The sequence below is a fragment of the Chaetodon trifascialis genome, chromosome 15, assembly GCF_039877785.1.
Source record: "Chaetodon trifascialis isolate fChaTrf1 chromosome 15, fChaTrf1.hap1, whole genome shotgun sequence".
NCBI classification, from domain to species: domain Eukaryota; kingdom Metazoa; phylum Chordata; class Actinopteri; order Chaetodontiformes; family Chaetodontidae; genus Chaetodon; species Chaetodon trifascialis.
In genome coordinates this window covers 24,197,458-24,223,265 of record NC_092070.1, presented here as the reverse complement: position 1 = coordinate 24,223,265, position 25,808 = coordinate 24,197,458, and the positions used below count along the sequence as shown (strand labels likewise).

At 46.1% G+C, this 25,808-nt stretch overlaps 1 protein-coding gene across 6 annotated transcripts in view; it reads right to left on the bottom strand.

The window, feature by feature from the left end:
* LOC139344008 (RNA binding protein fox-1 homolog 3-like) overlaps window positions 1-25,808 on the bottom strand; it is a 349,683-nt gene that overhangs the window by 289,036 nt on the left and 34,839 nt on the right. For all 6 annotated transcript variants that reach the window (XM_070981885.1, XM_070981888.1, XM_070981891.1 and 3 more), the window contains exon 2: window positions 25,522-25,644. The gene's annotated coding sequence lies outside the window, so the exon portion shown is untranslated. The remainder of the gene's footprint in view (window positions 1-25,521; window positions 25,645-25,808) is intronic.

The window sequence follows — 25,808 nt, the reverse complement described above, 5'->3', positions numbered from 1 at the left end:
AGAAGTACCCACTGCGTGCATAACCTTCTGCAGGCCTCCTACCAGCCGTCTCCAGCATTAGAAATACTAATCTCCTACATGTATTTCACCCTCCATCCTTCCTTCCATCCAGCAATTATGCCCCCCGCCATCAAAAGCCATCAAAACAGTAATTTCACTTTTTCACAGGCAGGCTTTTCACATTTCCTTCCGTGAAAGGCCTGAATCATCCCCTTATCTCCATGGCTATTACACAGTGTGCATGAGAGTGAAAACAATGGGCTCGGCGTGATGAGATCACGGCACTTCATTTCTCCGAGGCCACTCCGGTAGACACAAAGACAATCCACCGGCAGCGAGGAGGACGGGGATGGTGAGGGACGGAGGATTTCTCGGTCACTGAGCCCATCCCCAGTAATAAGAAAGAGAAGAAGAGGAGGAGGAGGAGGGGAGGACGTGATGGCGGTGAAGGGTCTCACAGCCTCGATGGGGGCTGTTGAGGCCCTGAAACTGAGGCTGGTGACTGGAGCTCACACTCTGACCCTTTATTCCTGCGTGTGTGCGGGGACCCTGGGAGGATTGAGCGATGCTGCTGCTGCTTGTGTGGCGGCTCGGTCGGCGTCTTGCAGAGACAGAGACAGAGGGAGGGAGCGCTCCGCTGAAGAGGATGTGGCAGAGTGAAGTGACAGGCCTGGGGGGGGGGGAGGAGGAGGAGGCTGGAGTCGCAGGAAGAGACTGCTCACTAGTGACTAAAACGGCAGGTCTGAGATACAGAGTGTCGTCGCACGCTCTGCTCGCCTCGCCTTCTTCTGGCTGCAGCGATCTCAATTTCCTCCTTTCCTCTCATCGGTCGGAATCCTAAAGGCTGGAAAAAGGTGTTTTCTTTATCCTGTGATGCGTCTGGACTGTGGCCAAAGTGCAGAAATGTCTGCTGGAGGCCCATCGCCACAATCTGCATTAGTGCGCAGGTTGAGACCACTGCAGCTCGCTTTGTTTGTTTGTTTTTAAACGGCCTGAAGAAATCGAAGCACACAGCAAACATTTCCTCTGCTCTCATATCCTGTCTGTCATCTCGTGACCCCCAGATTCACTGCACATGCAACTGTAAATAAACAAGTTTGAATAATGAGCGACGAGTGTGTTGATGAGCTGTTTAACCCGAGTCTTCATTCAGTGCTGCATTATTGTTGGCACATAAACAGCATTTCTTTACAATTGCATAACATGCTATCATATGTAACATTCGTGTCTCTGCTCACTGGTTTTCACACTGTGGAAAATGTGGGTGTAAAAATGTAAAATGCATGCACACATGAGCTGCTGTAAACTGTGCTGTAAACTCCATGTGACTCCAGCCTACGTGTCCCTTCCTGAGGCCTGTTTCTGCGACTTTAAGTGTGCATTTGTCTGTCTCCTGCAGCGCATGTACACACACACACACAGACAAAACACACGTGCACACACTTCCTCTCCGTCTCTCACTCCATCTCTCTTCCTCTTTTTCTCATTGGAAAGGGGGAATGGGGTGGGGTGGAATGATCGTGTTAGGGGGTTCACAGAAGACTGACTGTTTATTATTGTCTTCGGCCCACTTAACTCTGACAGTAACAGAATGAGATGGGGAGAGAAGCGAGTGCCATTAATCACGATGTCGGGAGGGCCTGAGCCGAGTGGAGACGCATCCGTATCGCATGTGCCTGGGAGAGGAACACAAAGTGATTTTCAGGCCAGCCGGCCTCATAGCGCCGCTGCGCAGCCTCCAAGTTCAGGCTGCTGGCGGATGAGGAGTGCAGGGGGAAGAAGTGGGCGGCTTTTCACACTCCATCTTCTTCAAATGTTCTGACACATTGCACCTACAGCCACCCCCTGCTACCAGCAAACCTAAACAAGGATCAGCATTATTTAAAAACCCAAAATGTCTCCGGCAGGAAGTGCCGCTGAAAGAGGGGAGCGCTGCTTTTATTTCGAGTTCGTTACTGTGGCTGCTAACGTGAGATTAACGGGATTAGATCGGGTGTAGGCAGGCTGAGCTGAGGCATTGTTACAGGACGCCGCGCGGCTCGCGGCAGAGCTAGCATATGGTCGCCTTAGCCGAAAAGTGCATCGGCGCAGACGTCGACGGCAGCCTAAGTCTGTCAGGCGTCAGTCTGTCGGCGCCGGCCCACCGTGCGGGGACGCCGCGAAGCCTCGGCGCCCGTGCCACCCGGTTGATTGACAGCTGTGCCTCTCGAGTCTCCCCCTCCACAGCTACACCAGCCACACACCTTCCTCTGCTATCAGTGACACCCAGATGTGCTACAGCAGCTGTCTCCAAGATTATTCCTCCGCGTCTCCGAGCCGCCATCTACATAGACAGCCGTCTAAATATTTAATCGCGCCAGAAGGCGCCGCCGCATCGCACGCTTTAGCTGGGGAAATACAGTATCTCCAGCTGAGAGGATAGACCGAGAGAGATGAAAGGCGAGGACGGAGAGGAGGAGGTGAAAGTCTGCCGGGGTCACGACTGGGCCTGGCTGAGCTGAGTTACAGGTAAAAACTTAAGATGACAGTATATGCCACAATTGTTTGGACAAATGACAGCGGTGCAGGGAGGGATGACAGGCTGCGTTTTGGATATACCCTGAGGACAACCTCGCCTGACATCAAATGTCTAACAAGGCAGACAAGACCATTCAGCTTCCCTGCCGTAGCTGCAGGGAGAGACACGGGCCCCTTGAATGTGACATTGCTAACCATGATGCAAAAATTACACTGTGTGTATGTGGATGTCTGTCTGTCTGTCTGCTTCCTCACTCGCTTCTGCATGTGTGTGTTCATCTGAGTGTGTCATCACTGACAGCTGATCAGAATACACACAGCGCCTGAGGTACTTTCTGTAATTTTGACTTTTTTTTTTTAAGCCTTGGCTCGGTCCCAAGCAACAGATTGCTGCTGTCGCTGGAGTTGCGCCTCACAGATGGAGCAGCATCACTTCCTGAGGAGCCTGACAGGATCAATCCAGGAGCTCATTCGCTCGCAGTCAATTAAGCCATGTTAGTTTTGACAGGAGCCACGGGCAAAATAACAGCCGTCACTGTCTGGGAGGAAAATATTGTGACCAAACAAAAAAAATGCACTTGTTTACTGGAAGGGGGGGGGGGGGGGGGGGCTGAGCTCGCGGGGAGAAGGGCTGCCGGCTGCATCGAGCCACAGCGGGAGCTCCGGCAGACGTGACGGCGAGCGACGGCTCAACCTCCAGTCAGAGAGTTTAATTTGTCTGAAAACATAAAACGCCCCGGGTGATTTAACGAATCCCAAATTGAAGACTAATCATGACCTTCATCGATTGTGATGGCGCGCTCGGTCCATCTGTCCGACGCTGCCTTTCCCACTCAGCCAGGATTTTCCTCCCTATCTGCTATTTCCATTCTTAGGTGCGATATAGGTCGTTTGAGTTGCTCATAAAAATGCTTCTAAAATGCCTCCTCTGATTCCTTAATAAAGCAAATTATTCTGAAGTGAATAATACAATACAGGAAAATGAAACAACCCAGAACTCTCTGTGCACCACCCACTGAGAGAGGAGTTGGAGCCGGTCTCTTTGAACCTATTGGAAGGAGAGTGAAGCTCTTTGATTAGGACATGTAGGTAGGTAGCTGTGGGCGATGGACTGAAAACACTTGGCATCTGCTTGCAAGTCTCCACACACCCGAGGTGAGGGACACACACACCAGCACACACACACTTTTCCCTGGCTGAGCTCGGCTTTACCCTGGGCATCATTACAGACACTACACATTCCTCCTTTGAAGGGTTATCAAGGCTCCTCATTAAAGATGTCCCTGGCTTTCTTAGTGATGTGGGCCTCCACAGGGCGTAATATACCCCCTTTAATTAGTTTGCAAACTCATTAGTGTGTGCCGGGCAATTAAATGTCCTTCCTTCAGAATAGTTTACAACAGGACAAAGGGATCCCAGGGGCTGTCAAGGAAGTAGGGCTCATAGCTGAGACAACTGTCCCTTCTGCACGGGACCATTATCGAGGAGCCGCGTCCGTCCATCAGCGCTCGCCTGTTCTGCTGAGCTGGAGCTGCGTCTCCTGTCCCTTTACCGGTTAAACATGTTGATAATACAAACAACAACCGCTCCTCTTCCTCTGTCATTAACACCTGCAGGGAGGCGGCGTCACCCCTCGTTCAGGAATCTGATTTCTCTGCCTGAGCGTCTCGAGATGCGACCCTGACTCAAAACCACTGTGCAAAATATGATTAAACATTATCAACCATTCACAATCAAACTGCAGCTTCATGTGTTCATCTCCTTCATCCTTCATGTGTTCACAAAGCGCTGAACTGGCTCCACCCTCTATGAACGACTGACCCCAATCCTGATCCTCTCACCTGTTACCAATCAGCCTGTTTACCTGTGGAACGATCCAAACAGGTGTTTTTGGAGCGTTCCACACCTTCTCCAGCCTTCAGCCACCCCCCCCCCCCCAACAGCTCTGTGTCGGTTTCATTAGCAAATGATGTTTTCTGAGCCGCTTTGCATCGCGTCGGCGATCGACCTGTTGGCTCTTATCTGTTGTATAAAGTTGTGTGTTATATATAGTGCGGACATATATTTTGAACACGCCTCCTCACAAATTCAACCTCCATATGTAACTCCAGTTCTATGAATTCTGGATGACATTATGTAAGACGTGGATTTCATCGTCTGTGGCGGTTGAGAACAATCAAACTGAAGAGCTGATGTCCGTGTTTTAACAGAGGGACGTGGTCCAGCAAAGCCACGGTCTTTAGACCCGGACCATGAAGTCAGATAGCAGATTAAAGTCACTGTTTTAAAACATCTTCAGGTTAAAGCTTTATTTTCATGTTAATCGACAGATCATTTCTTTTTGAAGCACCTCTGCTGCACACGTGCAGCCTGAACAACCAGAGAGAATAAATTCAAAGAGAAAACTAAAACTAAACACCAGCATTCATTTTCAGACATTAGACACAATAATATGTACAATAAAGGCAAAAAAGTGCAGCGGTCACGAAGGCGGAGGAGGATTACTCCAAGGTGAAGGCCACAGAGAAACGACGGGACTCGATTTTAACGACAGTAAGATTCATTTTTTTTATAGATTTATATTGGGTTTATCGCCTGGACTTCACAGCTCTGTGCTCTCTCTCATACTGGCCCCAGAGGATCCCAAGGCGGATTCCAGTGCACTGTGACTCTCTATAAATCCAGCCAGCATGAAATCTCAAGGAGCTAACGCCGAGCAGAGAGCCAATCTGCCTGTTTACACCATCTCATCTTACACAGAAGCCTTGGCGCCTGCCCCGCAGAACCCCCCCAACATGTTTGCAGAAGTGTTCATGCTGAACAAAGTGATTGTATCATCTGGGCCTGCTCTTCCATTTGTGTTGCTGCTTCTCCTGAAACCCGTTTCAAGCTGTGTCACCCCCAACTCAGGCGAAGTTTGAAAAATGGAAGAAGGGAACCATGCAAAGTGGACATATTCTCCAGCCTGCCGTAAAATAACCGGGGGATGGACCATTAGCCATTTGCCGCTACCGACCGACTTGCAGATCTCGCATCTGCACAAACAGAAGGTCACAAAAAACTTAACAAAAGAACGCGGGAGGAGGAAATAATGTTCAGGGCGGACGGAGAGAGAAAAACGTCCATTTCAGGATCAGTTTGTTTCCGGAGAAATACGCTTCTGAGAGGCCTGATAAGAGATGAAAATGGGTTTGTTGTATTTAGTCCGAGAGCGCGGCGCACTAGATAATCCGGCTCGTTCTCTGACCTCGCTCGCCGACGACTGGACTAAAATGCCAGCTCCACCTCCCTCTCCCTCTCCCCGGTGTTAGCCCACCGTTAGCGAGGGGCAGGGAGGACTAGACATGTTCCACCACTTTTCCAAGGCGCAAACCAGTCAATTTGTCATCCAGTGAAGAGGTTGAACCTTTAATTAAAGTGGAGAGCTGCCGCCATCAGGGCCCAGCTAAATGTCACATGATAAATAACGGCAGAAGATCTGAAAAGCTCCCTTGGAGTTTCCTTCACTCGAGGGGATAAAAGGCCACACACATTACAGGCTAACTGCATATCAATATGTTAAATAGGTTCAATTGTATAAATTGATTAAATGACCCAATTGCGAGGCAGCCATGCTTCAAAGACCCTGTTGTTTGAGCAGTGAATGTTGACAATGTCACGTAGGATGGCTATTAATGGAAGCCAAGCAGAGAGAATGTGGCGGTGAGTGACATTATTAAAGCAGATGATGGGTTTCTGAGCAGATCATTCACTGAATGCAATCGATAGCTCTGTGTCTAAACGCTCAGCCAGAAATTACACTTGGAGGCATATTGCCGGGGGTAAAATGACACTGCCATGAAAATGCATTGCTACGGACACTATTAGAAACGATTGGCTAATTACATCCACGAGAAAATCTGGATTCTTTATTGGCCTTTCGCATTGGCCGTGAAGGAACGGCGGCGTGCAGGAGACCTAATGCAGCCTCGAATACGATCTGTGCATAAATATAGTGTGGCGGGCGGCGAAGCCGTCTGACTGTACAATCCAATATTTCCAAAAGCCCGTTGTCTGATAGCAAGTCGCTTGTGGAAGCTCTGACAAGCCTCTTTGTCTTGGCCCCCCCGCTCCACACTGCATCAGCATATATTTTCAAAATTGGTTCATTTCACTCTGCTTATTATCAGGCAGCTTAATCTTGACCCTTCAAATCTCTAAAATGATCGCCCTGTCTCTTGTCTCGCCTTCCTCTCGGAAACCCTTGAACGTGCTGTCAATTCCACTAAATTCCTCTCTCATCTTTCAGCACTTGATCCCCTAATCTTGCTTTTGTGTCACTCACTTGACGGAAACTCTTCGTCTGTAACTCGGTGCTTAAACGCAGCTTCACCTCCTTGTTTTAATTCCCACCGTCCTCGCACAGCAGCGGTCTTCAGCATTTGATCATTCGACAAAGCGCTTCTTACCAAAACAGCCCTGAACATTATAATGTCCTCTGGAAATCTACAAGTTAATAAAATACACCGCAGTGCTTATTGGCTCTTTTTTCTTACATTTCAGAAATGTCAAATGTAATATTTTCATTTTCTGTGCGAATCATAATTCATTGGGGGCGACTTCAGCGGTGTAATTACTGCCCGTTACATATATTTCAACTCCCACGTCCAGAAACGCACACGATACTCTGCTATTCATTAACACATGTATTATTAATACACAGTCCCTCCATGCATTTGTGAGTCTCACATATGTATTTTACCTTCTCATCTGCTAAAATGAACATTTACATTATACAACACTCGTTAATATCACGAGGACCATTTCCTAATGAAGAACCCTGCAAAGTGCTCTCACTGAATGATGATGTAGTCAGATTACTTCCAGGCCAACCAGTTTCACGGCTGTGCAGAGGACTTAAAGCTTGATTAAGTTTGGTTCTGTTCAGGAAAAAGGACGAAAGCTCGATGAGGACAAAAAAAAGACTAAACAATAAGGAATCTCTCCACAGAACAAGGAGGAAATAACCAAAATATACATTGAATTTACGATGAGCAGGTATTTGTGTTGACAGTGAGTGTTTCTGTCTTTTGTCCTCGTTGAGCTGTATGTCCTTTTTTAACTATGCAGGAACATTGAGTCCAGTGTTTAAAGTCAAACTGCTCGTATTTCTGAAGATCCTGATCTCGGTTAAATACTGAAAATGCTAAATTCAACACGTCAGTGTCGGAGTGTTTTAGAGGTAAATAACAGCACGTGGATCTCTGGAGTCAAAGCGCTCTGCGTGTCTTTCATCCTGACTGGACTGAAGGAAAACGCTCCACATGCTTTAATCCTCCGGAACATGTTTGGTAAAACCTCTCACAGCTGCTTTGCTATAAATGACTTGCAGTGACACGGCTAGCTGACGCTGCTACTGGTGTGGGTCTATTTCTAACTGCAGCAGGTCCTCAGATGCACTGAGGCCTGAGAGAGAAGCTACAGATTCGTCTGTTCGGACACTTGGAGAACATCTGAAGCTCTTCTGAGTCCCAAACTGACCTGAGAGCAGTTATCGTGCTTCGTCTCTTCATGCTGCTCCACCAATGAATACATATGCATATATGATGGAAGTGGGAACGAGCAGCAGTAGATGTGAGCGAGACGACCAGAATAAATGAGTCGACGCGCTTCCTGCTCGAGCTTCTCGACCTGTGATGGATGTGAAACTCCACCTCTAATGACTTTGTGGTGTGTTGGCAGAATGTTCTCTCTTTCTGCAACGTCTTAATCAACTGATACAAATATTGTTAATAATTCAAGCCTCATTGCTGTACTTAATCTACCTCATTTTCTAATCTTCCTAATAATTCATTTGTTCGGTGATTAATTACACTCATTTATGTCATGTGGAAACAACATTTGTTTTTAATTGTGCATGTCAAAAGAATTTTCCAGTCGTCCCATTTAAGCTCGCGCTGGGTGTCTGGAGCTTTGGTCACCGCGGGGTTCCCCCGTTTGGTTCCTCTCTTCGATTCCTCTGCATCCGCCAGCGATCAGACTTTCCACCGTGGCGCCATATGTGGCATCACAGTTAATTACTCAAGAGAAATTGGCTGAAGACGCAGCGTAACAGCAGGTGAGGAGCTCCAGCCCAGAGCTAAACCAACACTAACTGGTCAAGCTCAGCTGCCCTCGCTCCTCCACTGCCTGAGACGCGCAGGATGAGCTCGTTCATGCTGTTTGGCCTTCATTACAGATCAGGGAAGGTGCAATTAGCAGCAACCCCCCCACCAGTTTATAATTACCTTAAGACACCCACTTAAAGGGGGGAGCTTATAAATCAGTTCCTGTTGCCTATCACAGCCCTGGACGCTACATTATGCCAACAGATGTCAGCTGCAGCCGTGGACAGGCCCCTCGGTGGCGGTGACAGCCAACAACACCGCGAGCGCGTCTAATGAATAAGAATGGCCTTTAGGTTTGGCTTCGCACGGCGTTTTGCTGCAGGTTTACGGCTATATTTCTTGTGAATTGAGAATTACGAAGAGAGGAGGGGAGGGGAGGGAACAAAAGGTCAATTAAGAGTTGGTGGAATGCAACAGATTACACTTTGTTTGATGGTGTCGGTGACATTTGTGCCATTTTTGCTGATATATTATTTCCAATTTCCGGATGCAGGCGGCGTGCGAGTGGGCGCAAAGTGACGGGCGGCGGCGGGCTGATGCCAAGACAGAGGGTCGGGGGTTTTTTGAGGACATCTGCATGCATTTGCATCAGGAGGAGCGAACAATGGAGCGACGGAAACATTATTTGCAGATGGAGTATCTTCATCGGACACCCGCTGTTTCTCAATTATGTGAGAGTATTTTGGGTTTGGAGTGGAGGGGGAGAAGCAACACAAAGCAAACAAAGTATCATACAGACAAATCCTCCAGAAGACTCCCATAAACAAAGCACAGATTTGGCACCAATCATAAGGGCGAGAGGGACTTTTTGTTTATCAGCTGCTATTCCAAATGAGTAAAGAAGATCCTTTGCAAATGAAAAGTTGGCACAGGCGAGCTCACTTGTATTGTCCCAGGTCTTTTCTGTTTAGTGTTTCTTTCTTTTTTCCAAAAAATCATCAATTTGTTCTATAATTTCGAACACAGTGTGACTGTGAGAAATAATGAGATACCAATTAAATGTGATTTAAAAGAATGCGATGTGGGTAAATAAAACAACACGCGGAACACAAAGAGCAGCTCGACCTTCACACACCTGATGTCGTGGGGGGGGGTGGGGGTGGGGGGGTGACACACAGTCAGATGTGTGAGTGCCACAGATTCCTGTAAAGGATTGTCGCTCGTGCACAGATAACTTTGCCGTCCCTGGACCTGAATTGTTAAATGCACTGAAATCCACTGCCGAGGAGCTCACCTCCAACCTCATCTCACTCATGTTTGCTCCATGGAAACATATTGCTTGAGTACCTGCAGCAACAGAATAAAACCCACTAGACTGTGTGGAAAATCAACAGCGCTGCAACGATGAATATCTCTCTAAAAATAAACCTGAATGAATCTCGGAGGTTTAATGAACAAAGTTTGTGCAGAGGGAATTTATCTTATTGGAAAGATGAATACACTTTCAAGGGAGGCATACTGACAAGATATAAATGCATTTTCAAACAGTAAAGAGGCTTCATATCTTCCATTGAGAGAGATTCGCTCAGGAAGAAAAAGAGCTTTGGTGTCTCGGTTTAAAGTCCCACCGCAAGAAACACACAAGGAAGAGGAGGAACGCCGCCCGCATGAAGCACATTATGGAACATTAAGGGCACTGCAGCAGAGCAGCAGCTCGGCGCAATAAGGAAGAGTGGAACGTGGAAGTGTGGAACGTGGAAGAGTGGAACGTGGAAGAGTGGAACGTGGAAGTGTGGAACCTGGAAGTGTGGAACGTGGAAGAGTGGAACGTGGAAGTGTGGAACGTGGAAGAGTGGAACGTGGAAGTGTGGAACGTGGAAGAGTGGAGCGTGGAAGTGTGGAACGTGGAAGAGTGGAACCTGGAAGTGTGGAACGTGGAAGAGTGGAACCTGGAAGTGTGGAACGTGGAAGTGTGGAACGCGCTGCTTCTTTTGTCTTCTTGTAATCTCAGAATCTGACGCACTTTAACACTTAAACCAAGCTCAGACCAGAACGCCGCACCTCGCTGCAGAGCAGTGAGGAAGAAGTGACAGCGTAGAAGTAAACACGCAGGAGGACGCAGCTGCGTGTACACGGTGTAAAAGTACTCACTGTGCAGTAAAGACTGAGTATTATTCCACATGTGACTCTGCTGCAGTCACCTGGAAGCAGCCTCTGCTCTCATAGCTGGTCCACATGGAGCAAACTGACTAAATTACAGACTGCTGCTAGTTTAACCTGTAACAACACACTTTAATACATTTTGCATTTAATGTCATTATCAGCAAAGTAAGTGTAGCTGTCAGGTTCGTGAAAGTGAGGAGAAACTACAGCGTTAAATGTGGGAATAATCATCCACATCTGACCTGCAGCTGCTCTGTGACGGCTGATTCCTTTATAGGTTCAGGAGAGACTGAACGATATCGTCGTCTCAGCAAATGCCCCCATGTGTTTACCTTCAAGTGACAGCGCCCTCCAGTGGCCAGAGTTATGAGGACTTTGGTCCACTGGAGGCAAATGATTTTATTATAGGGCAACGCAACGCCAGAGTTATTCCTCACCCACGATGAAGGTCCTCTAAGCTTCATGAAGAAGGAATTTAACCCAAAAATTCAACCTTTCCTGAAACCTAACAAGTTGTTTTTGGCCCTAAACATCAGCCGGGGCACAGATTTACCTCAGCACTGATTCTGAAGGCATTAATGAACAACATCATCCTGCTGATCAGAGGTACAACTTTATATCTATATCTCCAAGCCTGACAGTGACGGCTGCACTAATGCATCCTCTCCTGATACACCACAAACAGGCTCGTACAGAGCAACACATAACTCAGAAGAAATGACTTGTATATCGATATGACATCTTTCATTTCCAGCACACTTGTCTGAGCTCGTCTGAGGAACGTTATTAACCACGAGTTAATTTCACCTTCTGTCATCACAGAGAGAAGAATCCATCAGGGCGCCGGGGTGGAAAGAGAACGGCGTCCTGTCATTTGTATAAAAGTTTGAAGTTTACTCTCCTGCCAGGATGCCTTCCCGACACTTTTTCTTTTCTCTGAGAGGCCGCGGCTGAGATTGCTTTCAAAACTGCTGCTATTCTCCCCAAAAGTAATGACAGAGCGAGACATAAACAGTGCTTTCTATTCATAGCCCAACCTGCCGTATAGCTTTGATTTGGCCTTGGCGGCGGAGAGATGAGGAGCGCTCCAACATGAGAAGCTCTGGTCAGCTGGTGAACACAAACTGCTCTGCGTCCATCTCCTGGTTGTGTTTCCACGACCGGGCGGCTGAAGCCTGTGAATCCTTTATCCTGCAGACCATTGACGCTCTGATCTATACGTATGCAGAACAGAAGAACGGCGCCGTGCGAGCGGCGGCAGGCGGCGGTGGCCTCGTCTCCTTTTGTTCGCATTGTCTGAACGTCGTCCGCTCGATCTCTGGCAGCTCCGCCACCTGCTGGAGGAATTCCTTACCTCCCCTCTGGGTGGAGATGCAGCTCCACCAGCAGCTTTAATTTTCCTTTGTTCCAGCAACAATAAAAACTTTGCAGTGAAGCTTCACTGCGCTTTATCTCAGCCACCAATCCAGCAGTTTAACGAACAGATACGTCTTTTTTATTTGGTCCCATGTCCTCTGGTCTGCTGTTTGTGTCCTCTACAAACAAACAAAGACCTGAACCCGAACCTAGAATTATTACTCCACTGATTTATGATCAATTAAAATCACGTCTGGCTGTAATTCATCCTAAAAACAGTGAGAAAAAAGATTGTTTTGACCCTTTTTTGAACCTGAATTCAGTTTGTACGTTTTAAAGGACCATCGTGTTGAAGATCAGCTGCAGACCCTGAAAGCTCGAGGAGGTTTCCACCTCGTGATTCCAAACTGACAGCATGTGGAAAATGAACGTGGAGTCAGAACAGCGACTGGTCCCACGCTCCCACCAAAGCTCCATTTAGTAGCTCTGGAGCTTTCTATCACACCACATGGTCTTCACGACTCGTCCTCAGTGGACCCTGAAGTCTGAGCCTCAGCGCTGAAGAGGAGTCCTGCTGACTGCGTCTGCCGATGAAGACGACGTTACGTAACTGAAAGCTGCTACATCGACCTTGTGGTGACATTGTTTTCTCAGCTGCCGTCTCTTAAGGATAAACTCTGAGTCTCAACTTCGTCTGAGTCTTTCTAAAGTTTCCAGCCTGCAGTTTCCTCTCCTGCTGACGGCGTTTTCACTCGTTTGAATAAAATACGTCTTTTAGGATCAGTTAGAAACAAACTGGACTTTTTTTGCAGGTTTATTTTTCATTGATTAGTTTGACTTGTTTCTGGATTTGAATGTTTTTAGCTGCTTTTAAAGGAGCCCATGTGACTGTTTTTACTGATTTAACTTAAATCAATGATCAGTTTTCTTGAATAAAACTGAAAAAACCTCCAAACATTTGTTCTTTTCCAGGCTTTATTTCTGCATTACGTTATCTGGTGAGTGAGCTGCTGTCATTTGCTTTGTTGTTTTGGTGTTTTATTGATTTTTTTAATGATAAAATTGCATCAGAAGACTTTACGGTCGGGACATGTTGTGTCCTCAGACTCTGAACCCACAGGAAGGAAAACTGTCCCTCTATCGGACGACATGTAGTTAGTATTGTTATATTAATATAAAGAACAATTATCAGGTGAGAAAGGACGTTTGTACAGCGTGAGTTCTGATTAACTAACAGACTTAAAAAACAAAGAACAGGAATTAAATGTACTAACAAAAACTTGTTCAGTGAAGTACATTTACACTTTAAGTAAAAAAACTGTGTGGAGGTCATGCATCAAGTATGAAATACGTGAAAGTAATTATATGACATGAAAACTTTTTGTCTTTTTGAAAGTTTCTATGATTATTTGTCTCTCTCTGACTGTGTGTGTGTGTGTGTGTGTGTGTGTGTTATGAGTGCGCCTGCTTCATCCGTCACAGTTACTACAGCTGGACACTTCACATTTGGAGGTCAGTGAGAGGTAAAGGCTTTGCCCTCTGGTTGATTCCGGGTGACGCTCGTTGCCGCTCTGACAGAGGCTAAAACAATCTGTTTCAGACTCTTCCTCCTCTCAAACACAGATTTACTCATCGCCTCCAATCAGCCGTCAGCGGGGAATTATTTAGGGCTGACCTGCCATGCTGACCTTCCATTAGCAGATATTACTGAGACGTTTTGCTTTTTTTGGACAGGTTACAGCCTGACAGATCCGATGATAGCATTTAGCAGCGCGACCCGTCAGACTTAACGACCCCTCAGCCCGTTATTAAGCTTCTCTGTTTGCACCTCGGCTGAAATCTTAGATTTTTATGTGGTTTTCTTGCCTCCGAGAAATGAGTTCAGCTTTAGTCAAGCCTCACTTGCACACCATATCAACATCATTTGTCATTTCTCTTTTTTTAATAACTCGCTCAATATTAGCAAATTAAATGAGCTTTTTTTCTCTGCCTTTTCCTCTCAAAGTTTTGTGAGAAATTATAGGTTTCTATGGTTGACAAGACAAAGCAGGACAAATAAATCAATACAAAGCAAATGAAAGCAAATTGAATCTATTAAAGCAAAATTACTGGGAGAAAAAAAAATCAGCCAAACGCGACGTAACCCACAGAGTCACGGCCGCAGACAATTAATGACAGAGGGAGCAAAAAGGTGCTGGCTCATTAAGCCCGGCCGGGCCCGCGCATGCAGACAAGGCCACCGGCCAGACCGAAGCAGACCGGCGCAAACCGGTCTGCTCGGCTCCGGCGGCGCTGCAGCCCCGCAGCCCCGCGGGGACGCAGCCTCCACCTGCAGCCACCAGAGGCTAAACACCGGGGACGGGTTTGATTTAGCAGAAACGTTGCCCCCCAAAAAAGGTAAATTAGAAAAGATGAGCCTCCCTGTAGCCTCCTCCATCCCCTCAGCACCTCCCACGTCCCTGCGCCTCCTCCCGTACCTGAGGAATGCCAAGCAGCAGGACGCCACAGAGGACCTTCAGATCAGCGTGAGCCAGCGAGGGGGGCTCTCCCGGGCAGCAATGAGTAATTAGCACTAATTAGTGGCAGTGATTAACCGCACTGGGGAACGTGGGGGCCGGAAGGGAGCAGATTGATAGAGCTGGCCCTCCTAACCCATAGAGGCTCCACTGCATCTTAAGCAGGGAGGGGGGGGACTATGGCTGCCAGCCAGATGCTACCGCGGCCATAAATAAAGGCGGAACATGCATCGAGCATCCGTACAGCTTTTCCAACCACAGGGAGGTGAGAGCTGATGTGCAGCCACTGAGGCAAAAGCCTCAAATCAAAGGTTGTCAATTTATCATGTCCTCAGGCAGGGTTATTCAAAGCTGGTCCCCGGGTCGAATCCAGCCCTTGAGTCATCTCAGAAAGGTCCGCCGAGTGATTCGGCTAATTGAAAACAGCATCGACTCATCTATCTGATAAAATGTGTCCGTCTTGAGTGAATTTCCACCAATGGCAGAATAAATTATTGGGTTTCAGTTATCAGGCCTGTGCTGACGCCGGCGGAAGTCAGAACAACAGACGCCTCGCACAAGAAGCCGAGAGAGGGCGAATGTTCACCTGCGGCAGGTCTGGAATCAGATTCCTCAGCCGTACGTTGGAAGGATGCTCGACTCGACAGCGAGAGCACGTTCTGCTGAATTTAACTCTTCTGCTGTGGAAAATCGACTCATTTAGACTTAAAGGAGCCTCTTCTTGTCACTTTCAGCCAGAGCCAGACTTTGAGGTGTATTGTTTGATGCGGTGAGCGTCCCTCTCATCTCAGCGCTGTGTTGTCACTGCGATGTTTTCCCTGTCAGCAATCATGCAGCGACGCAGAAGCAGAAAGCAGAGAGGAAACATGACTGTGTCTTAACCCAGTTATTAAAAACGGGTTTCTCTTAACAGGACGTTTAAGAAATCAGGTTACTGCAGAGAGCCGGCGGTAAACTGCTGACGAGGAGCTGCAGCGATCGATGTTTGATATGAACGAGACGAAGACGCCGATGAAACCGAAGAGAAGCGTCATCCTGCTCTGCGGCTCCTCTCAGACCGACGCTTTGCAGCATCTTTCAGCTCATTGTTTTGGTTTTACAGCCCACGACGTTCCTGCCGCTTCAGTCTCACCGCTCTCATCGACACGGACGACACGTTTTCAGGTAAAATCAATAATCTGTTGTCCAACAACACTATTTATTATCCACATTGGCAACAGTATTTCTATAAACTGCACATGTTGTGCATTTTCATGGACTCGTGACGCTCAGCATCCTTTCTATGCAAAAGTATTTCTCAAGTGCAGTAAAACATAGGACACTGATTCTCATAAGAATACTGGCAGTAGTACTTTTATAATCTGTACATAATGTAGATATACATACTATTTTCTATTCTATATCCTGTATACTTTTTTGCTTTTTGTAACACTTGCTGACTGCAGCGACTTAATTTCCCCGGTGTGGGATCAATAAAGTCTTATCTTCTCTTAATAAAAACGCAAACAGCGGATATAGAATTAGAAATGGAGACCAAACCAGAGCTAAAAGGAGACCAAATCCTGGACTCACGTTCATCAGCTGGGCGTGAAAACATGCACACAGCTAGCATCTGTCGTCTGAGTGGCCTCAGACGGAAGCTCACATGTGACAAAATAAAGGTTTCAGGGCAAACTGCTTTATTATTTAGCCTGAGAGCTGCAGACAAGTAAGACAGCGACGCTCAGAGTCAAACTGAAGGAGTTGGACTTGGTGTATCACTTAGTATTTTGAACAATAAATCCAATTTGAAATGTCAGCAGCTGAGAAGGAAGGAAGACGCTCTACAAACAGCCTTTTTCTATTTGGCTCAGTTGTAATAAAAAAGATTAAAGACCGACTCTGCGAGCTGTTGTGTTCCACCTCGCATAAGCAAACGAGCGGCCGAGCTAAAATGAAAATGTAAACACGTCAAGCGGAGCTCTCCCCCATCCTGAGGTGTGTTTTGTTTTTTAATGAAGTGACGCACACACACGTCGGTTCCTCCGCACGCCTCGAAAACAAATGACATGATAACTGCACGCCGGCGCCGGGCTGAGAAGCTATCTGAGCTTTTGTGACAAAACAAGCGGGACGTGCGGCGCTTGATTTTAAACATCAATGACTTTAATTAGTGCCATTCTACGATCACCAATAACGGCCCTGAGATGGCGCTGACAGCCGCGCAGAGCTGTGGCGACGCGGGGGGCTCTTAACGAGATAAGCCCCGAAATCAGCGAGCCTGAAGGAACATTACCTGAACAAGAGTGCTGATGAAAATGACTGTAGTGTCGGCCTGCTTGGAAACAACTGAAGTGTTGTTCACACGTCTTGTGGCGAAGCGAGCCAACAACACGAGGAGCACTACAGCGGATAATTCCCACCACTCGTGGGGCTGAGAGAGAGGGATCATCCCTTTGTATGGAAATGATCTGTCTGAATCTTTGGATCTCTGCTGCAGGAAGGCAGAAGATGAAAGTGTCCGCCGTTTAACAGGGAGACAAATTAAACAGGTGACTCGACTCCCGTCTGAGTTTTAACCATCTCAACTAGAGCTGTTGGTCTCTGTTGTAACCATGCAGAATAGTTCCCTGAGCGCGCTCAGACTGTGAGAAACGATCAGAAATGATCCATTCTTTATCTTTCAAACATCAAGTTTACCTCACCAAAATAAAAGAGCTCAAAAAGTGATTCAGATTTTCATTTGTTGTAATTCTCTTTTCCGGTTCTAAACCAGCAGGAGCAGCTGACTAACAGCCAATCACGTCGCTGTGCTCTTGAGCTTTTGATCTGATCACATCGTTTTCATCAGCCTCGTTGTCATGGAAATACCCGTTTTTCTGCAGTGAAAGGACGTCTCATCAATGCGGACTCAAAAGTCGAGCTTCAAAGCACATTCCTGACCTTGCAGCTGACAAAATGGTCTGACCTCCAGGTACCTGGTGGTCACGGCGGCGGACCGCCTGAAAGCGCTCAGAAAAGGAGGAATTTTGAACATGAACATTTCCATGACAACTACGCAACCTGCATCTGCTGATGAAGAACACGTGGCGATTGAAAGTTAGAGAGCAGCCACTCAATGGACCTTGAGATGAAGACTGCTTTGCTGACTCCTCTCACCCTCTGACCTCTCCGTGGCCTTCAGCCCGCCGCTTCCTTCTGAAGACTTCAGTCTTTCAAACAGCTCCCAAATATTCAGCTTCCTGTTTTTAAAGAGGCTCAGTGAACAGACGGACACTGCAGCTGCTAACCATCGTGACTAAAACAGGAGGAAATACAGAAACTGTTGGGACTACTTTCTCAGGTGGATGAATCCTCATTTGGTTCTATAGTGAGTGTTTGTGGCAGCAGGACGGTGTGCGTCACTATGAACCGCAGTGTGAACTCTTGGTGATGCAGGAACATGTCTCCAGCTAACGGTTGTGTTTTTGGACAAACATGGCGGCACAGAGGAAGAGGAGGAGGCTCTGGATGAAGAGACGACACCTGTTCGTAGGATCATTTCAGTCTTTTCCGTCTTTTTATGGACCTTGCTGACAAGAAGGAAACTGCAGAGCAGCGTTAGCCTCATCTTTTAAAGAGATGCATCGATCTGCTTGGATTTAAATGCGCGGACGGCCTTGGTGGAGGTGCGCTTGTTAATGCTCCCTCTCGAGGTTGCGGGGGGGGGGGGGGGGGGGGGGGCGCTGAGTGGATACTATATGTGTGTGCATAAGGAGGCTTATGTGTGTGTCAGCGTGTTGCGCTTTGACTGCTTTTCAAAGCAGACGATAGCGTTCTCACAATGCCCGAGATATTGACTGGTTTCAATTTCCTCCCCTCTGACAGCCCATTTCACCCGCAACTTTGAATAAAGGCGGCCATTGTGCGGAGGCATTACTGTAAACGTCAACACATCACTTTGGCACCACATTTTCCCCACAAACCGAGACCTTTAGCAAGAAGCAGCGCGCGGCACAAAAGGTGGGACGATATTTCACATCGTAATTAACTACAATCACGAGCAAAGTGGCCGTAACGTGGTTTAAACATGGCAGAAGTAAAGCCGTGCTGCACGGCGAGAGCTCTGCTGGCAAAAGAGATGAAGAAAATGTTCAAGCACAGTGGTGACACTCATTGAATTACTTGTTGACAGCTCTGTGTTAGTGAAGAGATGAAAGCAAAATGAGATTTCCAAAAGTGAATATGGGGAATGACAGTATTGCTTTCTCCACATTGTCAAACTTGACAGTGCTATTACCATCACTATAACATCAGGTGCTGGCATACGGCGCTCAGTTAGCAGAAATCAGCCACCTCGTTTGAATATTGATTGCATTTCAGGCAAGAGGAGGACTTAGGCTTATTACTTTCCTTTAGACTTTTTTCTGCTATAAATTCACAATAATATGAGGAGGGAAAGAGAGGATGAATATGAATTAAGGTTACTGAAGCAAAACCAATAATTTAATTATCAGCTGACAGTCCTGAGATGTGTGTTTACTTACAGGAAGATCCTTGAAGATTTAATGTGGAACCAGTGTGAAATATTTATCTTTGAGGGGGAAACAGATGCGCAGAGGACGAGAGGGGCTGTTTTTAGAATCAGCAGAGGTCTCAGAAAGAAAGGCCATTTTTACGGGCATCCGCTTTTCTCCTCTTCTTTTTTTAAACGCTGTCAATGCAATTAATACGATTTCATCTGTGGCATTATCAGACGCGCAGAGCTCGCTGACAAAAGAACCGCTGCTGTCATAATGGAGGGGACAGGGTTCACATCGGAGGATGATATTTCAGCCACAGGATATATCGTTCATCACAAAAATCCACTCTGAGATTAGGTTTCGTAAAAAGCTGAAATTAAAAAGTGTAAGATGAAGAGCGGGAAGCTGAGACTTTATTATAGTGACAAAAAATCTTCTATTTGTAAACATCAGATCGAAAAAAAACAAGGTCTCCATGTAGCTTAATGGCAGAATAATGATTAGAAAATATAGAGAAGATGAAAAAAATAGAAAATCATCAGTTGAAAATAAATGGAAGCGGATGAGCTTAATGTGCCTTAAAATGGATTAATCTTCTAAAACTAAATGAAATCCAAGGGAAGGCTGCTTCATCACGAAAGTATAAAGAGAGTGGAAAGAAAGAAAAAAAAAACAAAAAAAACTATAACTTACATTAGAAACTTCCAGAAACAAGTGAAGAGTTTCCAAGAAGAGGAAAGAAGACAGACGACAGAGTGGAGCCGGATCCTGATGGAAGAGCTCTTCATTAAGCGTCTGTGTTGGATCTGGGCTCTAATTAGTGAGCTTACTCGTCTCTTTGCTCTGGGAGTCGTGTCACTTTCAGGTGCAGCTGTCACCGGGAAGACGCTTTAGGAGCCAATGTTTCGGTGCATTCGGTTTGACTCTTTTCTCTTCGGTCACTGAAACAACCAACGCAGCGGCGGCTCCGATGTTTCGGACGCCCAAACCAGCCGCGAGCCGTAACGCCTGCCGCTCCGACAAACATCAACCCGCTCAGCCAATGAAAGTACAGCAGAACATCCGGCCTCCCCTGTCATCTCCCTGAGACATCTGCATACTGAGTGTCTTCGGCGCTGTCTTCATCACCAGAAAACAGGAAGGCAGAGACGGACCTTGAAGACAGCCACAGTGTAGAATTCCACTTCGTCAGCCATGCACGTCGCCTTCCTCACACTGCTTTTAGAGGGACTTTTTATCACTCTTAAGATGAGGAAGCGGCAGCATTTGGGCCTTTAACTCAATGTAATTCTACTTCAATCTCTGCCAGTGTTGTTATTCCAGTGTAACTGGACTGATTTACACCTGAAGACTCCTCCAACAGCCAGTGATTCAACTACAAGCTGAATCTAACGGCCTGTCATGAGCGCAACAAATTCTGTTGGTTGCTAGTAGTCGCAGTGGTTGTAGTATTACTGAGTACAAGACAAGATATGTGGACAGCAAACTGTAGGGACAGACTGTAGGACACATTTCTTAGCTAACCGTAACTCAGTGGGATGTGGACCGCGGATATAAGCCTCACACTGGCTGCTATTTTAGGTGGTAGTCTATGGGAAACAACAGCAACACTAACCTCTGAACTAGCAACCTAATGCTGATCTATGCAGGAAATGGCAAGCTAGCATGGTGGCTAACAGTATGACCATGAACAAGCTAGCAGCTGTAGCCTTTTATTTTGCAGTTTAGCCACTTTAATGCTAAGGCTCGTCTGCCCAGCGGATAAAGCAAACAAAAATGTCAAAATTTAGTTGTTGGTTGTTTTTTTTGTTGTTTTTTTTTGCCATAAATTGTATTTAGGCACTTGATTCCTCTTTGAAAAACAGAAAACCTCTCTGGAAATGACTCCCCATGAGGAGTTTCTTCATGTCATTGACTGCTGTGGTTCATGTTGAGCATCACATGACGGCAGCTCGGGCTCATGGTGGGCATGTGAGCTGATCCCACTCCTGTTCGGCACTTCAAAAAGCAGCCCGAGCCGCCAACACTTCATTCATCCCAGGTTTATTTAATATATGCAACTATTAGTGCCAACTGTGGTGGAAATCTTCCATCAGTCCACAATAATTAAACTGAGTCTCCCTGATTGAGATCTCGCACGACTGACTGTGAGTCATCAGGTCAAAGCAGTGGCCAGCTGAAAGTCAGAGCAGATGTTTATCTGGATGCACTTGGGGCTGAAATGTCTTATCTTGCAAGTGTTTGGTCAACATCGTTGTGAACAGTGCGGTCGGTCAGTTCTGGACTCGTAGCGAGGCGTGAGCCATCACACTGCCTACATTAGGACAATAACATCCACAACAAATTGCTCCTGGAGCAGACGGAGCCCATTATCTGATCAGGTTCGACCACACGTTCTTCACACCATCAGCCGACAAAGACAGCACAAGTGGGTAATGTGCCAGCCGGCGCTGACCTCAGAGCTTTCCAGCACTCAGCGACTCGTCTGTCCTCCCACTTTGGAGTTCTTAAATCAGGTCCACGGCGGAGACTTCATGAATGAGCCTTAATGTGACAGAGAAATTGGGGCTCACTTTCTCTGTCTGGCTCTGCCAACAGTCTGATGATATCGACGACTAGATGGCGTGAACGCGGGAGACTCCAAAGAGAGGATTAGAGAGGGGAGATAAGGCTATCCACTGTAATTAAGCCCTATCTCTGTACAGCCACTGAAGAAAATAAATCACCCTTCAGAGCCTGCCAGTGTTGAAATGCATGAACAATTATTCAATAATTAATCGTTATACATGCAGGCTCCAAACACTAATAGGACATATTTTAACTACAGCATTATAGCACTGTTAAATTAAATTAAGTCTGAATGCATTTAAGATCAATGTAATAGATCACCTATTTAACCTTTTTTAATCACTTTAATGTAATTGTATTAGCTCTGTTATCAAGCTTTTTATGATGTGCCCTGTGTTAATTTCCCATTCTAGCCATGTATAATTGAGAATGGAGATATATAGGGTGTGGCATCAGACATACTGGTGAAAAATTAAGCAGGGCCCTCGAGGAAGGTGCCAGCGCTGGTGCTGCAACAGGCTGCGATAACATGCAGATGAGGTCAAACATGACATTGCGAGGTATTAAAGTTTGCCGAACGTTATCAAGGCTGCGAAGCACCGCTGCTGCCAAACAGCCAATTCTTCTTCTCTGCACCGTTCGGTCACTTCCTGGGCCGTAAAGGAAGTGATGGATCGTGCTTTCATTGTGGCTTTTTTGGTAGCTGAACAGACGAATAACACCTCAATAGCGAGCAGATATAAATGAAGACAAAAGCATGAGGCCTCATAGATTAGCTGTCAGACTGTCAGGGGTTTATCTGGAGCAGATGACTGAAGTCATGTCAGGATGTCACCAAATGTCATGCGCGTCACTCTCAGGTTACTTTGCTGCCGGCGTCATTTGACGAACCTCTTTGCCAATGAGATCTGTGCATCTACTTCCCTCCTCCTGCTTTGAGTCGTTTAACAGGTAAAACTCATGTTGACTCTCATGACAGCAACAAATTCAGAGGCGAAACAATTAGTGGAAGAAAAATAATCGACCAAACAAATCACAGAAATTCACAAAGTTTCTCGCTCTTGTTCGGCTGTTGCTGCGTTTCTTTGTTCATCTTCAGGTTTTGGAGTTGAGTCACCTTAGGTTTAGAAAACTGTAATCACCATTTTTCACAATTGTCTGACATTTTATAGACCATACTGTTCATCAATTAATCGTGGAAACAATTGGCAGATTAATGATAATGAAAAGAATTGTTGCAGCTCCAGATAAATTATGGTAATTAACTAAACACTCTGCCCTAATTGCTTCTCGATATTTTGCTTGAGTACAGAAACTAATTAGTGTCATCAGCATTATTAAAGAAAAATATGAATGTTTAATTTTATGAGAACAGAAATTGAAATTGTCACAGTATAACGTGCAGACATGTTCCTGTCTGATGCCAAACGCTCCCATTGTTCAGAGAGCCTTCGTCACATCTGTCATCACAAAAACAGGCTAAAAACACAGAAGCTTCTGCTTCTAAATGTGCGCAGAAATAATCTGATTTTATTTTTCTAAAACTTCATCCTGACCACTTTCCCACTCACCTGATCATCACTTCAACCTGCACAGCATCAATTCTGTCTCAAAGCAGGTTTTCATTCCCTTTGTACAGAAAAGAGCAATATTCCTCCTCGGGAGTATTCAGGAATATTTCAGAATTTCACATTTTCTGCAGCAAAACAATCGTGCAGTGCGCCGTCCCTCCGACAGCAAAGCTTCTTTTGCTTTACAGCAGCCTGGTTCGAGCTATTCCAGATCCGCATTAGGCAGTCAGAAGTAAAAGGATATTAGACATGAATAAAACAGAAGTTCTCTTTGAAATGATGTGACATTTCCATATCAACTGGAATAAAAACATTGTGGTACCCTTGATCTGTTTATGTGAAACTGAGCCAAGCAGCGAGATACTGTGATGTTTGATGTTCTGCTGAGGGTTTGAGTCAGTCGGCCAGCTGGTGGTTAGACGGACAAACGTCTGAAATTCCCTTAAACACTGCGGTCAACAACATGCCGAGACATCTGAGGCAGCACACATGGGTGGATGAGATGCCAGCACAGTGAAACACACACCAGCAGGATGTGTGTTTCAGTTTTAACCATTAACGTGCAGCGTCACGGTCAAACGTGGGGCCTCGTTTCTCAGCCATGAACACACAGAGGACATTCGTACATGACATTAACAGAAACTAATGAGGATTTTGATGAAAAATACATGATTTTTACTTGATTTGTGAAAGGTAGAATATGGAAAATGTGCATAGCAAATGTGCTGGAGTAAAGAGTGATGCTTTCTTTGTTCAAAAATACAACCGTGTGTCTTCTGAATTCAAGTTTCTCTCTTTCACTGAACCAAGACGAGCTTAAGCTTCCTGCTAACTCATCGTCAAACTGGACAGAAACGAAATTAGACTGGACCAAAAACATTGTGGTTAGCCTGTTACCCTGCTGACTCTGGGTTAGCTCGAGTCCGTTGTTCTTCTATTAGAAGAATAAAATGACAAAAATCGCACACAACCAAAAAAAAACAAAACAACAACAAGCGTCAACAGACCAAATCTCTGATAGCAGACATGTCTGTCGGAGCCTGTAACTTCCACATATTCACCCGCTGCTGAAACGTTTTCCAACGCTGGCAAACACGACACCATATCGTAACATCAGAGAAACGTCAGTGAAATCAGTGCTAATGTTAGCGAGCGAGGCTAACGGTCCTTCTTTTTCAGAGTGGAACGCAAACATCAAAGCATGACAGTCTCACCACGTGCTGAATGACGGCTTCAATCGCTAACAGCTCAGGCTACGGGCGCCGAAAACAAACGCTTTGGTAACGCACACCGGACGACAATCTGCAGCAACATCGGCTCTCAGCTGTCAGTCAACTGTTGCCACGGGAAACAGCCGTGCAGAGGCTCGAAGCTTCCTAAAAATGTTTCACCGCTCTTTTGAAAAATGAAGACGTATGCAAGGTAGCTGCACAAACTGTGCGGAGAATTCAAATTTCAACTTTAACAACAGATGTGTCAACTCATCTTTTATCCTCCGCTGCGACGCTTTGTCAGAAAAGGTTAAAGTCTCTGAAAGGTCAGAGTATAAAGTCGGAGTGACTCATTAGAAAGAGCGGAGCTGCTTAACCATCTACTGGCCTTGATTACATTCTGTAACCATCCAAACGCTGTTCTGAAACTTTTTTTTTCACCTTCTTTCCACCTTACCCCGAGGCGGTCGCTGAGTTCGGTAGAAAGAAGGACAGAGAAGCATTTTGCCAGAAGCACAGAATCACTAGATTTAAGTCAGTGGCTGCTTGACTCCTCTGGAGAATGACAAGCACAAAGAAACAAAGACGGCATGATGGTTTGACTGACAGCCTTTTATGTCTGCTCACTACAAGGTCAGATGTACCCTAAATAGAAAATAGATGTGAGTGATCCTGAATTTCTTAAAGAACGCCCTTCGTGTAGGATTCGACACTGTATGTTTTGGAAAAATGAAGATTATGATTCATGAGTGGCAGTGAAAAGGACTCCTCTAAATTGTCGACATCAAGCCAAATAGCAGCGGAGTAGAATAATCTAAATATAATTGTGTGACTGCTGGCATGTCAACTTCAACCTTGTCTCATAAATGCCATAAGGAGGAAATGTTCTCCGAGGTTAATTTCACTATATTATCAAGAGAATTAAGGCAATTACCAACAAATGACAAAAAGGGCTATTCAGAACCAATTCTGAGGATAACTGACCGTGCTATGTCCTCTCAGCAGGTGGTTATTCATAATACAGCAGGTGATTCATATGAATTATTTCCTACCTGTCATTCACTTTGCTCCGCCGCCTCAGTCTGTCCAAGTAATTGTAGTCCTGTAGATTTCACTTTGGCACCTACGGCGGGATACTTGGCTGACCTTCCTGGGCGCTTCCTTCTAGCAATTATCTGTGGACATTTTGAAGACAGGGGCAGCGTAAATATTCCAGAGGGAATCCGGAAACAGATACTGTTCAGTGCAGAAAGCAGGTAAAAACCACAGGAAGCGAAACATGGTTTCATGTCTGAAGAAAATCTGAAGAAACGATCACCACGTCCTAAAGGGTCAGTCA